General features: G+C 34.3%; 1 protein-coding gene and 1 long non-coding RNA gene across 3 annotated transcripts in view; both read right to left on the reverse strand.

Moving 5' to 3' along the window:
* The window catches only part of LOC140696350 (low-density lipoprotein receptor-related protein 1B-like), a 664,806-nt gene that overhangs the window by 421,243 nt on the left and 225,402 nt on the right, over nt 1-18,161 (reverse strand). The window lies entirely within an intron of this gene.
* Nucleotides 1-18,161, reverse strand: part of LOC140696352 (uncharacterized) — an 89,019-nt gene that overhangs the window by 39,571 nt on the left and 31,287 nt on the right. The gene's annotated exons all lie outside the window — the stretch shown is intronic.

The following is an 18,161-nucleotide window of genomic DNA, read 5'->3' on the forward strand; positions in this document are numbered from 1 at the left end:
AAATATCCTTGAAAATAGTATTTCCTTAAGGTTACACAGACAAAAAAGTTTCTTATATTATGGGAGCTCGCTCTCCCCTCAATAAAAGACACCTTGTCCTGAGGACATCCTTGCCTTCATACACCCTTTGTTTTAGGCCATCTGTTTCTAGTTTGATAATGGCTTAGCTTGTTCAATATCAGGGCCTTTCGTAATGTGTAGGTGACCTGCTTTTATTTAATTTTGAATTTAGCTTCTATTCATTTTACGATCGTACTATTTTGGTAATTGCGTACAGGCACCCAGAGGGATTTTGTCGATGGTAACATTAAAAATTAGTAAGTGAATGAATTAGTATGATGATTTATATTACAAAGGGAGCCCATAAGGCATCAGTAAAAATAGTTTGGACCTAGCATCAGGTTACCAGTAAAAATGGTATAACACACAGCCACAGTTATTATCTTAAATATAAATTTTTACTTTCTTTCCTGTTCTTTCCCTAGCCTCCTGCTCCTCCTTCCCTCTCAAAATCCTCTCATATTTATTGAGCCCTGTGCAGTTCTTCTTTTGGAACTGACAATCCGTCAGTGCCATTCACTTTCCCGGCTAGAAACTGTAGGTGACAATCTCTCTTTGTTCCTTTAGACCTCATCTACACCATGGCTGTTCTTTCTTCTTTAAAACTTAGCTAATCCCTTCTCTTTCCCTCTTCATTCACACCATCACCAGAATTGAGCCAGATTTCTTAAAATGAGTAATTAAGCTGGTAGAAATATTTTCCTCATGTTTTAATGCCTAGGCTTAATCACTTAGTATGTGTAGCCTGATAACTGCAATCATCTGAACAAATGAATGTGAATCATTCTCCAAATATAAACCGTTCCTGAACAGTGATCGAGTGTACAGTAGTTTTATTTAAAATGTTTGTGATAATTAACAAGATTATACCGAGATGCTTGTTTTATGAATTCAGTTTTTTGAAGATTTTTTTAATGTATTCATCGATTCAGAATGAGGAACTAAATATTTGAACGTAATAATATCTTATGTAATTGTTTTCATATTACACAGACATAGCATTTAGTGAATAATTTTTTCAAATTAGAAGAAATATTTTCAAAACCAATTTCTTTATACTATTTACCCTCCCATCCTCCCCTCCTTTTTTTTTTTTTTAATGTAACATCTATTACTACACTTTCTAAGTATTTACTAAGGACACTTTCTTTCAATTCTGTGTCAAATGAAGTGGAAATTTGCAGGTGTTATTTTCACGTTCTACATTCTCAGAGTTAGGTACCGATGACTAATTAAATCCACCAGCAGGTGCAGAAAATTGTGCCTGCAATTAATCACACCTGTGCAATATTTTGCCTATGAGGCAAAAGCCAGGCTTTTGTAAAGTTGGTTCTGAGCTTTCCGTCTTGAAACAAAATGTTTCTAGATGTACTTTTTAAAAATTCATATTTCAACAGGAAATAGTATCCTGTTTGTTTCTATATGAATATTATAGTTTATAAGAAATTTAGTTCTTGAATCTAACTTACATCCATTAAACTATCAACATTTAGATCTGATAAAAATATGTCTTTTATAATTTTAATAAACTATTTTTTCTACCTCCAGCTATATGCGTCCTCATAGGCTAATAACTTACTTGAATGTTTAATCAAAGCAATATTTAAATGATTATTTCTATAATTTACAAATTTCAGATATATCATTATGCTAACAATATTTTTCACCTTTTAAATTATTTATACTTCTTTAAACTTCATATTGTCTCTACTATGTAGTGATCTATCAATATAATTCATTGATTTACAAATCTCTGAAATAAACAACAAATTCATTTCTAGTGATAGTGGGAATTTACATGTGAAAAGAATAAGGTTGTTAGTATAATTTAATGTTTGCTTATTTGGTATCTTTTTTCCTCTTAAATCCTACTAGCAAGTCTCAGTCTGTTTTCGTAACTTTCTATTGATTGAAATCTGCATCAATGCCAAATAAAAGATGAGGAAATTCTAGCCTCGAGAAACTGTGTTTGCTAATTGATTTACAATTAAGAGTGATACGAATACAGGAACAGTACCTTTGAAAACAACATGTAGGACTCGATTTTTGTCCAGATGTATGTATCATGCCTTCATATAAGTATGTAAAATAAATTGAGTACAGCATTCTCATATACCAGATTAGAAAGAAAAGTAAAGCAGTTTTTTATATTCATTTCTTCATAGTTACATTTATCTTGCACTTATTCACATTTAACCTACGGTTATTAATACTCTGCAACGTTCCAGGCACTGTGATAGGCACAGGGGATGCAAATCAAGACACTGATATTCCCTCTGAGGAGTTCATATTCTAGTCAGCCTCTTGCCATCAGAAAATTACAAAATCACTCAATTATACATTATGTGAATGTTTGTGCAGAATTACATAAAACCCCAGATTAGGGAGATAATAATGCTTTTATAAAGTTTTTAGAGAAATACTGTCATGTAGTTTTCAATTATTTAAACACTACAGACAAATTATACGTGAATACTTTAATAAATCACTCAATGATACATTTGTTCTAAGCAGGTACAAAACTCCTACTAAAATTTTAAGAATTTCAGACTGTCCTTTATAAAACAGTATTTATATGTCAGTCTGTAGTGCAGAAGCCTTTAATAACTCTCTAAAGGTAAACGGATAAAATTGTAACTTCTTACCTTGTTATTCTTGTCTCTTAAAAACATGATTCATTTGCCTTTCCACCCCTTCTCTAGAATGTTCCATATATGCCTTGATCAGTAAATGCTCATTGAGAATGGATTGATTACGCCCAAGTTAGTTTATAGGAGGCAGCCCAACAGACATTCAACACATATCACTGAACAAAATCTCTGGAAGGAGCGGCTTTATCCTTTATATTCAGGAATTTTCTTCTGAAATTGGAAATGGCGGATTGAGAAACTCTACACCCAGATCAGGTAAGGGCTTGGCTCCTTTCTTAGCTGTCATGTTGTAGCTCTGAGACCCTCCGCTAGCTAATACTCTGAATTCTGTGTCACACTAGAGTGGAAATGACAGGAAGATAGAAAATACCAACTGTTAATTCCTCCCTCTGTGCCCCATGTGGTTTTCAACTAGGGTCGGAGATCAAAGAACAGTCCAAGAATTGGATTCATGAGGGTTTAGTGTTACTAGTGAATAATTTCAAAGACAGCAATGCATATAGGCCGCTAACCTTTTGAGTTTTCAGAGACCAACAGAAATTAAACACTCCAGCTTCTGATAGCTAAGAACATAAGTACTGTAGTAAGAGGGAGAAACTAGGCTGAGAACAGAGAATGAATGTCTACACACAATCAAGGTAATATATTTAAATATAAGCACACTTTATGCAGAAAAAATACAGGAAGAATTTTAAAATATTCTACCTGAAAAACTAGCCTATTGCATATTTGGTGGTTCTGCAAACAAATACACCTGAACCAGTATCAATCATTTTCAAAGGAAAAAGAATGACATCCAGCCCGACAGCTAGCGTTCCAATTTTACCACCCTTGCAATTTGCAATGGCAGCGGTATTAAGCCCTGACTATTGACGATGGCAGGTCTGCTGAGTGTTACTAGAGTGAAGATTTGATCTGTAAATAAATTCAAATTACTTACTTTCAGTTTGCCCAGACCTCCCATAATTTGTTTTTCCCCCTTTATGCATACTCAGTGTAGAAAGTTATACTGCATAGCCACTTTTTTTTCATTTTATCTTGATGTGATGTATCACATTTCGTCCCATCTCATTATCACGTGATTCAGGCTAATGTATTGTGACTACGTCATGGGCTCTGCACCCACACAGGTGCTACACCTCTCCACCTGTCAGAATTCAATGGGAGGAGTTTGGCATAAATCTAGTCCTATTTGATGTTCCTGACTGAATCTGACAAATACACAAACAGCTAGATCTGATACTGGTCACATGCTGTGAAATTTTTGACCAAAATGACACTTTGCTCTGGTAAAATTTACATCTAGTAAAATTTAATTTTCTTTCTAAAGGAAACGGTTCTGCTTCCGTTTCTGTCCTTTCACATTATTTTGTTTGTTAATGAGGATTTAGTTGAGAGTTCTAAGGATTTCTTTGCTTGTTGGTAAAGTAACACTTGCCTTCTCTATGGGAAGAGGAAGACAATCGTTACCTTTTCAAATTCTGCAGTTGGTCTCAGTGTTGAGCAGGTCCCAACCCAGGCGAAGCAGCAGAACAGACCACATAAATGTACTGAAGGGAGAGAGACCATAGGGTAGCATGCTCTAATTCCTTTTATTCCTTTCTCTCCTTTTAGTGTCTTAGGGACGCTGCGGCTGTAACGCACTGACACAGCTCGCTGACCCACTTTCTAAGCTGTGGAGTAGGTGGCTGTTTGTGCTTTTCCTCTGCCTCTACACCAGTTGTGTTCTGATTCCTGAGAGTGACCAGCCTTAAGGCTGTGGTGAGCTGCAATTACTCTAAGGGTCTTGAGCAAGGAAAGAGATGCAGCCATGTGTATGAGGCCTCCAGAAGGCAGCAATCTCTGAAACATCCAACTGTTAAGACCTTAGTCCAGCAAAACTGCAAAGTTTCTGTCGGTCAATGTTTTGAAAGAATTTTTATTCTCTTTTCATTGAGTCAGGATATAATGTAGTCAATATTCCATGTAAAACCCACTCATTATTCTGTGTTATATTTCTGCAGTGCTCTTTAAAGCTGAAATACTTACTATATTAATTTTTGAGGAATATTAAAAATTAACATAGTGGTCTAAACAAGTTGAAGCATATTTTATAAATTTTAATATACTTCTATCATTTTGAGGCTCTAGAATGTCTCATTGATTAAATTAGAAATAGACTGTAAGACTTATTATTTTCTTCCTCAATAGCTCTATGTCTCCTATGTCTGCTTTGATTCAGATAAATGAAAAAGACTGAACTATATGTACAGATTTTTTTGACTGTCAACTTTATCTCCTAAGACAACTCTAACAAAACTTTGTAAAAAGTTTTGCAAAAAATGCAAAAATGTATGCTCAATTTTTGTTAGATATTAATAGTGATCAGGAAAAAATGTTAAATGCTTGGTTAAAAAGTTTGGAAAATGTTGAATTAAAAAAATACCTTTATTGCAGAGTTTTTATTTCCTATTTTATGAGGAGTGTGTATTAATGTTATGAATATCCTTTCATTCATTTACTCAATCTGCAAATCACACAATTCTGCAAACCCAAGGAATCTTCTAGGCCAAATGATAAGTAAGTCACCTGCATGGAGCTCTCTGCTCTAGTGGGGCTCATAACCCCATGAGCCTGATCAGAACAGCGAAGATAATCTTGGCCGAACCAACAATTCCCCTCAACACAAAGGGTATACACTGGACATGTATGTTAAGTGAGAAATAATGATTTGCATGTTTTTACCACTACTTTCTGTGCTCTGACCAGACCAGATAGAGCTAAGTGTTCCGTGTCCAGGACTTCATTGTCGGATACAAGGATGAGTAGAACTGAGAGGCATCCAGACCAATGGGACTGATCTACATTGGGAAATGGAAGCAGTAAATGGTGGGAAACGGCATGTGTGTGAAAGAGCAGGAGGCAAAATTCAAGAACCTATGAAGACTAATTTAGCAAAATGTTTTAGGGATTTCAAAAGTAAGAAGATACAGATTTTGTGAAGATCATTATGGTTTGAAAAGAGAGAATAGGAACTAAAATGAGGACAGACAACTAAAAAAGGCCAGTTGCACATTATGAATGAAATCTTGTAAGACAGTATTACTTTTCAAAACATTTTTGAATGTTGGAATATTTTGAATTAATTATTTTAATGTCTCACAATGTTTAGGTGAGGCCACCAAGTAGCTTGGTTGTAAAAGGTTATACAAAGTTTCCAAGAGTTTTATTATGTCCTTAATATCACCAACTTAAATTATCCAATAAGCTATGATATTCATTTACGGATCTCAAAATTTGTAATCCATATTGCTAAACCATTATATCGAAAGTGGCTCCCACAAATATTTTAAATATTTTTTTTTAATTATTGCTATTTTATATACCTTCTCATATTGTGTTGCTGACTGTTCTGAACATCGGTTAAACAATCGGTATCAAATATTATCTTGAGTTTGATATCCAAATAAGTTTCAAAAAATAACTGTAAGTTAACTGTACAAGAACAGGAAAAACCAAATTACCATCAGATTGCAGAATCTTTTATACTATGAAGTGAAAAATAAGTCTTTTTTCAACCTTAGTGTTATACCAGGATGCACTGTTTCTGTTGTCTGTGGTTCCTATAGGCCTAAAGTATTCATTATTCCAAATATTTTTATCGCAACATCAATCATAAACTACATTATGTAAAAGAATTACATATGTACTATGTATTTTCCATATTCTAAAATTGGTAAAACTGCAATATATATTTAATATACAGAAAATATCATTTGAACAACTCTAAAACTAAATAATATTTTAAATGAGAATTGGTATATTATTATCCTGTGTTCATTTATTCTCACCTTAGCTGATTCTTTTCAGTACTAATAAGGAGTTTTACAACTATAAAGTGAAAAGTGCTTAAGTGAACTTATCTCTTTTCTATTTCATTTCTGAAAAACAAATTCTCTGCTTAATTGGGTCACTGGGGATCATTGCCAATTACTAAAAAAATCCAATGTGATTTTGCTCATCAATTTTAAGAAAATTATGTTGGAATGCACAAGGAAAATCAAGCAATTTGAAAACTTCATTTGCATTAAAATAGCATTTGGGACAAATTCTCAACATAATTCTTGGAAAATTCACATTTTTCTCAAAGTCTGAAATAAGGAAGAATGGGATAAAAAATTTTGAACAGTTTAACAATGTGTCTAAAGGATAAACATATATTCCATCAAATTTCATCAAATAAAAAAAGATTAAATTGGAAGGAATCATCTTATAGATAATTTAAAAATTGTTTTTGTCTTCTAATGTGTTTTTAAAAGGAAGGTTTTATTCAAAGTATGAAACCACATGGCAGGTTAATCACATAGGTCATGGATGCCTTCAGAGCCATGGATAAAGGCAACCAATAAAACATGCATCTCAAAATACCAATGGGATGAAACTCATGTGGACTATATGTAAACGTGTAGAATGGTTGTAAAACTACCTTATGTCTGATAAAGGAGCATCACCATTTTTCATCAGTGCTAGCTTATTTGTTTCAGAATTATATATTGCTCTTAGTTATTGTTGTTTTATATTTGTACTCTTGAGTATGTGGTGTGGGAATGTGCGGATACATGTGCATGTGTGATTTTGTGTGTTTACTTTTCTTCTGACATTAGAGGAAACTGGGCAAGAACAAAAAAAAATAAGAAAAACAGAAGAAAATGATGTTTTTCCTGGTAAGTCATGAAAGGCCAATTTTCTAAATTGAATGAAGATTAAAGCAACAGGAAACTGACAAACCAACAGACTCAACTGTTTGATTCTTAAAAAAGACTGGAAGGGTCTAAGAGTTACATAAAATTGCAGACAGTCAGTTATCTCTACGAAGTAGTTATTTTTTAGACTACTTACTATGAAATAATAAGGATAGATTTTTACTTCAATGGATAAAATTAGATATTGGTAATCAATTCCACCTACTTATTTGTATCTTTTTAAATCCTGTCCAATATTGGCCACCAACTCACAATTATTGTTTAATCATAGTATCTTGCTGTTAGAAAACAGCATAGAGGTAGAAGTTTCTAAGAGAAAACTACCTTGCAAGAAATGAATACTTCGGCGTTAAATGTAACTATTGATATGCTAGAATTATACCTGCCATGTTGTTGTGTTTCCTACACATCATATCTGTTATGTCCCTGCATTTCTTCACTGTCTTTTTTGTTAAATAGATACTTTAGTGTACTGTTTTATTATCTTTGTTATTTTTTAAACTATATTTTAAAGTTATTTTCAAAATGGTTATTCTGAGGAATTAAAATGTGCATCTCACTAAAAAAAAAAAAAGAAATGAATACTTCAGAATTTCCTAATAGGGTGAAATGTAATCTCTGCTTGAACAAAAACAGAGTTAAAAAAAAAAAAGTTTAGTAGGAAGATGACACTACTAACCATTTAGCACTTACATTAATGTAAAATCTATATCCATGTAATTTCCTTCTATTTGTCACATTTTAGATATTTGAAATTATAAAGAGTAGGAGAATCACGTTTTCTTGATAGACTCACAGACATGTTAAAAAACTTCTGTCCCTTCTCAGATTTCTCTAATCCAGGACAAGACCCTTGTTTCCTTCTACTTGTCTTCATATTCATATTCAATCTCCTTATCAGTTCTCCCACGAGACTGTGTATTTTCTTTCCAGTTAGTCACTGTTGCCCTTTAAATTACATATTGAGAAATACAATATTCACTTGTATTTGAGTGACAAAGCAGAGAATATTCCATATGAATCATTCTGACATGCTTAGGCAAAGTCTAGCTCTTCGAATGATAATACTACAGTATGAAACTGCCTGAGAACGACTTCCCAAATTGGATGAGAAAAAAATTGCATTTGGAGTGCAAGCCATGAAAATCCAGGCTTAGAAAATGACAGCGATCATCATGCCCACTATCAGAAGAATATTAATTTTGACATGATTTTCTATTCTTGTAATTGGGTTTTAGTCTCTCATCTATGTTCTCCCTTATGACCTCATCAATATATTTTTCACAACAAGAATAATAAACAGAATCTCTTTATATTTGAGGTCACCTGGCATAATTGAAACAATAGTGCAAATCACTGAATATCTGAAAATGTCCTTCTCTAATATATGTGAGACAAACAGGAGCATCACCATTTCTAAAGCCTGAGATAGAAGCTGGGTTGCTTCTTCCTAAGTTACTAGCAAGTGTCCTTGAGAGGTCAGGAGTGGTACTCATTTCCTTGGAAACAGGTAATAAACTAGAAAAATGTGTTCCTGCATTCAGCAACTAGAATAAAGGTAAAAGGAAGGAGCATGAAGAATATTCACTTCATAGTGGGCAACCTTATATGTGGCTCCCCAAAGTCACAATATAATGTCCTGGCATGTTCTGCACGATCATGTGAGTTTAAAGTTCTTACAGTCCTATTTTTCTAAAACAGTGTAAGAAAACCACCAATTGTCATCAAAACAGAAATTACAATACAAATTATGAGCACCATCTTTTGTAGAGATTCATAGTGAACTGCATTTATGCCCTCCCCACCTTACCCCACCTGCTTTGTTGAAAGCCTGCTTCTGACATTCAGTACAGAAAATGGAACAGCGATTCTCAGAATAAATTATTAGAAAGAAAAAGGGAGTTATGGAATCCAGAGCCAAGAATAACAAATCTGGTAAGAGCAGAGGAAAGACAAACCTATAGACCAACACCATCAGATAGAACTTTATGGATAATTCAAATGTTCTATGAACTATCAAATATAGTAGCCATTTGCCACATGTGGCTATAGAGAACCAAAATGTGGCTAGTGTGACTTACGAATTGTTAATTTTTCTTATTTTAAATTGGAATGGCCTCATATAGCTAGAGACTACACTACTGAGCAACATAGCTACAAGACTATGTTCATATTTACATTTCACTAGTCTTAAACCTGGTGTTTATTTAAAAGCTACATCCTATTATCTGTTAACAATTAGTAGGTTTCCTTATCTCTGAAAAAGAAATATCAATTCATTTAAACAAATATGAAGTTGTTATATTTTACATTCTCCAAGGTATTTCATAAAATAAATGTTGGAAATACATAGTGGCTTCTGTGTTTCAGCTCACCATTGACATCAACATGACCTTAGGGAAGTCAGTAGTGATTTGAGTCTTAGTTTTCCTCACCATCAAACGAAAGTTCAGAATAGGTCATCAAAGTCTCAAATCAGTTATAAAATATATTTGTTACAAAATGCCATGTATCATAGGACTGATGGGTGTTAGGCAGACAGAGATTCTCAAGCAAGGTCATAGTATGTATCTGCTGTGGTGAGGCTGCTTCTTTAAGTACGGTGGTCGGGATGACCTCTCCGAGGATGGGACACTGGAGCTGCAACCTGTAGAAGTCTTACATGTGAAAATCTGAAGGATGAGCAGTTAAGGTGGAAATCGCAGTAGATGCATCATTTCTGAGATGGACATGCGTCAGAAAGAGGTGTAGTTAAAATACAGGGAACAGGGAGAGGGGGCTAGGATACCAGAGCAGACAGTTAAGCAGGGCCAGATAATCACTTCCTGATAGCCTTGGTTGAGAGGCTTGGAAAATGGAAATCAGTTTGTTGTTGTTTTTTCTGTAATTCCTTGCTTGCAATCCTCATTGGTCTCCTTGAACGTAGAATAAAAAGCAAACTCCACTTTCGAAGTAACACTCTAGTTGCTATGTAGCGAATGGATGGTAGGAAGTACAGAGATGGAAGCATGGAGATTTCTTGCAAGGCTGATGCCACATTTAATGATGTCTTCATGTATTATCTAGTTGGGTAACTCGTACTGCCAATATATTATTCTGTTTTTCTCCCAAAGGGATTGCATAGATTTATTCAAGTAAAGAACTATGACAAAAATAGCTAACTGTTTATCAAAGATTTTTACTCTCCTTTCATCATGAGAAGTAATGCTGGGAAGTAGCTGCTCAGCCAGACTTTACTTGCAAGTTTTCTTTGTCTTGGTATGGCCATGTGAGTAGTTCTCATGAAGTTTATATGAATATAAGTGATGCCTGTCTCTTCTGGATCAGGGTAATTAAGAAGCAGGTGTGTCTTAACTCTTTTCCCCTTTCCTCTGTCTACTGGCTAGATGTCTTTCCCTCCTTCACTGAAATACTGGAAGTCATATTTTTGGAAATGGCAGAAACTCCATTCTCCTTGGTCCCTGAATGACTGCATGGAACAGAGCCCCCTCACTGCTCCAACAAGCCAAAATACTCATGTTAGACTGTTCCTAGGCCAAGTAAATTTGTTTTGTATTACACTCCTAAAATATCAGGACTTTTGCTTTCTTCACAGCTAGGCTTTCCCTAATTAGTAAAGAACCCCTCCACAGCAATGCCTGTGTTAGGTAGTTAGATAAGTGGGGGCACCAGGCAGATAGATGGAGGAGAGGGAGGGTGGTCTGGCAGATGACAGTATGTCCACCTTCAGAATAAAGAGGTTTTACTTTCTCTAAATGAGTGCCAGCAAGAAACTGGTTAGAACCTGAAGCCACAACTGTGCCGTAGTGACAAGGACCTAACCAGACATGACCCACAGCTCATTGTAATATAATTAGCATTGCTGTTTAGTGCCCTCTCCATGGGTTTTTCTGTGTGCATCATGGCTAAGGACATGCATAAAAGGGGATGAGTATGACTCAGCACTGCATGGTTAAGAGCTGTCAACCAATCAAGAGACCACCTCTAAGCGAGGGTACAAGGGAAGGGGCAAATAAAGATGATTGCTATCCACGCTTGGCTCAGCCTGCCTCCTGTTCCTGGAGGTGTACTTTCCCTTGGCTAAATAAAACCTTTAAAATCTTTCGCTACACAACACTTCCATCTCTCGTTTGAATTATTAACTTTTTGGTAAGATAAGAACTAGGGTCTTTTCTCTCCCCCTTTTGGGGTAATACCTGTACCAACACATTATTTATTTTTTTCAACCAGTACAGTTCTCCATGTGTGTGAGTGGAGATGAATCTTTAAGGCCCTACTGGACTAACGGCTGACTGGAATCTAAAGCCATGGTCCAAAGCCTCAGGGGATCTAGTTTACAGGAATACACCAAAGAAGATCACTTTTTTAGTTGTCAAAAAGTAGAGTTTGAAATATTTATTATACAGATCTATATGGAGCCCCAAGAAAACACACAGTACAGGGTTTGTCTACTTCATGATAAAACCAAAGTATTAGAGACAAAAATTGGCCGTTGTTTTTTGTTCCCTTTGAGAAGGAGATCTTTAGGCAATACTCCAGGTAACTTCAGACAACCTGAACTCTATCAGTGCAAAAAGTACTGGTCACTTGAAATATTTACATTCTTAATTATCTCTGAATACTAAAATCACAGCTAATTTTTCTTCATCTATGTGAATAACTCTGTTTTTATAATCTTACAGAAAGTATGCCGTAGGAAATGCTCACGTATTCTGTATCTGCACTCCAAGGAAACAAGCACTTGCACTGTAACCCCAAATCTGCATTAAATGGCTTGAACAATCGTCAGGATTTATACTGTCTCATTTCCTACCTGGGTTATTCACATAACAGAATCGTGTTTGCCTAAAAATAAAGTCAATTCTATGGGCAAAAAGCATAATTGCAAAACTTAGCTGGAGAAGATTTACGAACAATAGGGTTTATATTTAGAACAATACAGTATTTGAAAAGGAGCATCCATTTTCTTTTATGCTAAACAAGCTATACATTCCATTTGCATTTCTGCCACATTTCCGCAAGATTATTTGTTCAGAGAGCTGATGTTATGACTAATTTCATTCACATATAAGAATAAATGTAGCTGGCTTGAGAGGGGAAAAAAAGGTGGTAACACTAAGTGGTATTCGAGAATGGGGAATAGAAAAGACTGTGACTTTCTGCAATCCAACTCGGAAAATTTTGTACATCATAGGACAACTCTAGGAGACATTTTTGGTTGAGATAGTATTTGAGGCACGGTGCAGCCCAAATCACAGACAGAGGTTGGAAGAAATAGGACCCCAGACAAATGTGAGAAAACACACACACACACACTCTTTATGATATTCCTTGGTTGCCCAGATCCCTCCACTGGGTTTTACCTTTCGGCTCTACAGATTTCCATTCTCTGATATTCATGTCATTCTCTCATTATTACTACTGTTTTTATCCCCAGTACATGGTCTATAATCTGACTGTTCCATCAGGGCAGGAATACTATGAATTCCTTTTCTCCTCTCTCCCATTTCATTGGCAGACACCACAATTGATTATAACACTCTTCCCAGTTGAGTCCCTAGGCACAGACTCAATCTATACTCTAGGAGGCACAATCTATTGTCTGAATTAGTACCTGAGTGTCATAAGGTAGCATTGCTTACTACAATAAACAGATTATTGACATAAATAACCCTCTCAAGGTACTTTTCTTTTTAAAAATAGTTTACCAAAAAAAGTGAAAACTATAAAGTGTAAAACATGCCTATTAGCACTTACTGCCAGATTGCGGGGGGGGGCAGGTAAGGGGAGGAGAACAACTACTAAACACACACATGGTGACAATGACAATAAAAAGATGCTGGCACCCATTTGGCCCAGCCTGCTGGAGTAGTGGGTGGCAGGTGGGCAAAGAAAGGCTTGCTAACAGAGTAACATCTGAAATGAGTTTTGAATTTTTACTCAGAGTTATCCAGACCAACAATGGCATAGAGGAAAAGCTAGAAGAGAGAGAGAGAGAAAGGGAATAGTATGATGTGAGAGTACTGGGAAACATGGTAAGAAGTGAGACTTCAGAGTTTTGCAAGAGCAAGATTTTTTGAAAGGGTCAGCTCAAGAAGGAAAGGTTAATTATATTATATGGGTGAATAAGTATTGTATTGCTGGTTGAAAATAAATATGTGACGAGGGTATATCCAAGAAAGAAAAACGTTAACTACCACCATGGCAACAAAATGACCTTTTAATCCTATCTTCTCTGTGTCACTATTAGCTCTTTCAGAAGGCTGAATGCCCATTCATATTATGCCTATTTGGGGAATTTTGCTATGGTGATATTTTATTTTAGGGCTTTTATCAAGGTTGTTATTGATTAAAAGTCTTAAAGCACAAGCTCAATATAATGTAATTTTTAAAGCATCTCTACATTTTTCTGAAGTGGAGATCTAAAATCACTGGCTTTATGGCATGTGGTAAAGACTGTTAGGTAATTCTTGGACACATACTGATGCTTTGCTGAGGATTAGTGCCAGATTCTCTTTGGGAAAATATCTGAAAAATAGAATTTACTACTAATGCAAATTATCAAGTTAAACATGAATGAGTATTTCAGTTTTGACCCATATGTTAATAAAGAACCAGAACAAATATAAATCTACTCTAAGGCTTGGAATCTGATTCAAAACTGAGATAATGGCATTGGCAATGCCTGGTAGGAGGCTGAGGGCCATGAAGGAGGAATAAAATGTTCTGTATTTAGTTAAAAATACCAAGATGGCATATGACTGAATGACTCTGAAATAGCTTTTAATGTTTAGACAGATAGCAAATTAGGTTAATAGTTTGAATTTTGACAATATGGTTATTGGCAAATAACCCATTTTCACTCCAAAGATGCAGAGAAGATTAAAACCTTTGCAATTTTATGCCAGGACATAACTATCAAAAAGTATCACAATTTTATATTCTGGTTTAGCAACAGTAATGTGATTTCAACACTTTTGCCTTCAAATTACTTTATAAAAAACAATATCAAGAAACTCTAATGAGAATGTCAAATTCTTTTCAAAGGTAGAAGTAGAGAATTTACATTTTTTGTGTATCATTTTTTTAAATATTCAAGTCAGTCAGAGATGATGTTAAGCATGAGGAAAATGAAGTAAAAAGCACAATTTTTCCCCTAGTAGTATATTCTCTATTTCCTTTAGGATAAGTTAGATCAGATAGGTAAAAATTCAGTGGGAATTTCAGATTCTTATACGTTGACATATTTACCTACATAACATGCTGTTATCATCCAATTCATTAAATACTGCCAATATTTTTTAGCTGTTCAAGTAAAAGCAACTAAACTAGAGCTTGGGCTTGTCTAAAATACAGAACATATGTTTTAAAAATCATAATATTCTAAACAGCTTTCTCTTGTATTACATTATGACTATAGTAAAAATCATGGTTTCTTGTACACAGAAAATGTTTCATCTCAATGAATCCACTGAATGATTTACAACTCTAACAAATTAAAATCGCTTCTTCTGAATAAATATGAATATAGTTTTGATATGAAGTTCCTGACACATTTTACAATCATGAAAAAAAAAAAACAAAAAACCTCTAAGTAGATACTTCAGTTCTTGTTTGTAAAGAAGAAATGACCACATACTAGGACTACTAGGAAACAATGGTGATTATGTAGACATAAGTTAAGTTGGATTTCTTCCTCAGGGAAATGAAAATAAATGCTTATATCTAAAATTTGAGCTAACTCCCTGAGGCCTTATAGTCTTAGTATGTTCTTGCATCTTTAAAAGTAGATGTTAATGGAAAATATCTGGAGATGCATAGTGATGATGGTTGCACAATGTGAATGCACTTGATATCACTGAATAGTCACTTAAAATGGGTTTAAGTGGTAAATTTTGTTATGTATATTTTATCACAATCATTTTTAGGCAGTTGATGGTTTCCTTATATTTATACTCATATAAATAAGAAGCATCTATCTGATCATACAGAAACGAGCACTGCAAATATAGTCATCTGTTATTTTGCCATTTGTTCTGAATTATGTGTTACAAGTGTCTCCACCTATCACAGATAAGAATATAACAGTCTGGCTGGATGGGTAATTTTTCTTTTCTTTAGGTTTGCCTAATTTTTCTCAAGTTTATAATTATCCCTATTAACTATTTCTCAGAAATTTGATATACTAATAAACCCGTTTATTTCTAACATATATTTTAATCTTTGGGGCAGGACTATAAATGGAAATAGAAAAATTACGTTGTTTGCCTTGCCTTGTAAGAGGTACAGATATTTCTAAATAGGGATGTATGCCAGTCCTTTTCAGACCAACATACCTTTTAAATTATGAATATATAAATTAGGGTAGATTGGAAAAGTACATTCTTTTCTGAATCTGCTTCTCTAAAATTGCTCTGAATGATCACTTTGGCCAAACCTGAAAACTAGCAATAATGCTTCAATGCTAGCTGATCTTCCTGAAAACACAAGTCATCTGTTTTCGAGATGCATGAAACAAAGTTGCTGTGACAGCATGGGACAGAAGTTCAAAATTCTGCTTCACTACTTATTATCTGTAACCCTGGGTAACTATTTAACCCCTCTGTATTTCTGTTTCTTCACCTGTAAAATTGAGATAATAATATTAATTAGTTCATTAGTTTTGGAGGAGATTAAATGAGTTGAAGCTTTCTTTGAAGCTCTCTTAGAACAATGTCAGACACATCATTAGCTTTTATGAATGTTATTTCTCACTATTGCTCTTATCTCCAATGTGAAAATTTTTATTAGAGATGAATAATAATACATTTAGGTTATGACTATATTTATTATACTCAAAATGAATTCAGATGACTGAATTATAGAATTTGACTATTACATTGATCAAATAAACAAAGAATTGTCAAGTTTTCACTTGGTCAATAGACATGTGTATAATTACTGAGGAGTTAAAAAAAAATACTTAATTGCATCTTTTTTCAGGATATGTGCTTCTCTTAGTATTGTGTTACCTGTTTGGATCCTAAGCACAGTGAGTTAGAGAGTAATTCTGAAAGTTCACATTTTACGAACACTTCTCTATCCCGTTTCTCCCCACTGCATTATCTCTGACAAAGCGTCTGTCTTCTGGCTGTTGCAATTAGCAGCAATTAATTAACCTTATTAAAAACCAGTGTGAAGCTGATTTAAGCTCCTTTTTTTCCTTTCTTTTTTCTTTTTCTCTCCTTCTGTGAAGCTTAGGTTTTTGAGAAGTTCAACCAGCAAGAATTTATTTCTCTTTTAATCCAATGGATGTTTTACATAGGATTTATTTTCCCTTTAATTTCATAAAGCTTTGAAAAAAAATACCACTTTGCTGTTTTCTGAATCACTTTATTTATGTATCTATATGATTATTTCACTGTTAGTGAAATAATGTGTGTGACTAGCACTACCATTATTTTCAGGCAAAGTACATACTTCTCTTTTAGAAAAGGTACCACTCTTCCAATCTTTGTAAACAGAAAAATTGATTTGCGTGCAAAGCAATGATTTCATAGTTAATCAAATATGCATGTTATGTAACTGGCTTATGCACAGGAATTATTATTAGTTTTCATTCCTTAACTTTTTTATTGCTTTGCTGATCATCTGCCCCAGAGTAAATCAGTTAAATGTCACTGATCAATTATTCCTATATCTAAAACAAGCTTAAGGGTGAAAAATCAATATCCCATTCTGAAAACCAAGTTACCCTGCCCCTGAAATCTAATTATACAAAATAAGGACCTGATAGAAAATATTAGTTCTGCCAAACTCTAATGTTATAAGGAAAGACAGTTATTTAAATGTAACGTGAATTAACAAAAATAAAAACAGACCACATTCAGCTAAAAAAATTCTGCTCTGCTTATTAACACAGTATTGGTTCATTGTGTGCTCCCTTATTCTCTATTAAATCACTGAGGATCCTGATTGTGGAATGGATTAAAGCAATAATTGGCAACTTATATTTAGCAGAGACTTCTGGGTCATGATTATAAAAAACAGTCTATTTTCTTTCTTTAAGAGTAATATTTATTAAACATCCTTAAGTGCTTTATCCTGGGGTGATATTCAAGTTTGTCAAAATGGATAAGTTGTTCATTAGGTGTATGTAACTGGCCTTGGGCTATGTTTCCGTCTTGCCACAGATTTCCTATGTGCCATGATAAATCACTTCATCCCCTGGCGTAAGAATTCCTTTACTTCAATATTGCCTTCACTTTTCTCTCAGGTAGATTTTCCTAGTCTTATGTAGATTTGATAGGATCTGCAACTCTTGAGGTTCCTCGGTTGGTTCTGCATTGTTACAGCAGCTCATTGCCCCTTGACAATGAAACCATACATAATTTCACCCAGCTATATTACCATAAGGTAGCCTCTTAAAATTACTCAATCACCAAAAGGCTCTCTTAAATTCTAAGCCCTTCCTCATTTCCCTCTAATTTGTTCTCCCACTTTGGGGAATTTTCTTCTATAATTATTAATATAACAGCTTCATAATTGTCTACCATTAATAAGCATCTAATGTATGCATATTTCTATTATAATCCTTACATGGATATGTGTAAAAATTGATGTGTTAATAATTTTGCCCATCCACAGTCATTATGTTTTAATACTTACATTAACTAATTTTCTTCAAAATGATAAATTTCCATGATAATGATTTGCAAAATTTGTTTCT

Source organism: Vicugna pacos, chromosome 5 (assembly GCF_048564905.1).
Source record: "Vicugna pacos chromosome 5, VicPac4, whole genome shotgun sequence".
Lineage (NCBI taxonomy): Eukaryota > Metazoa > Chordata > Mammalia > Artiodactyla > Camelidae > Vicugna > Vicugna pacos.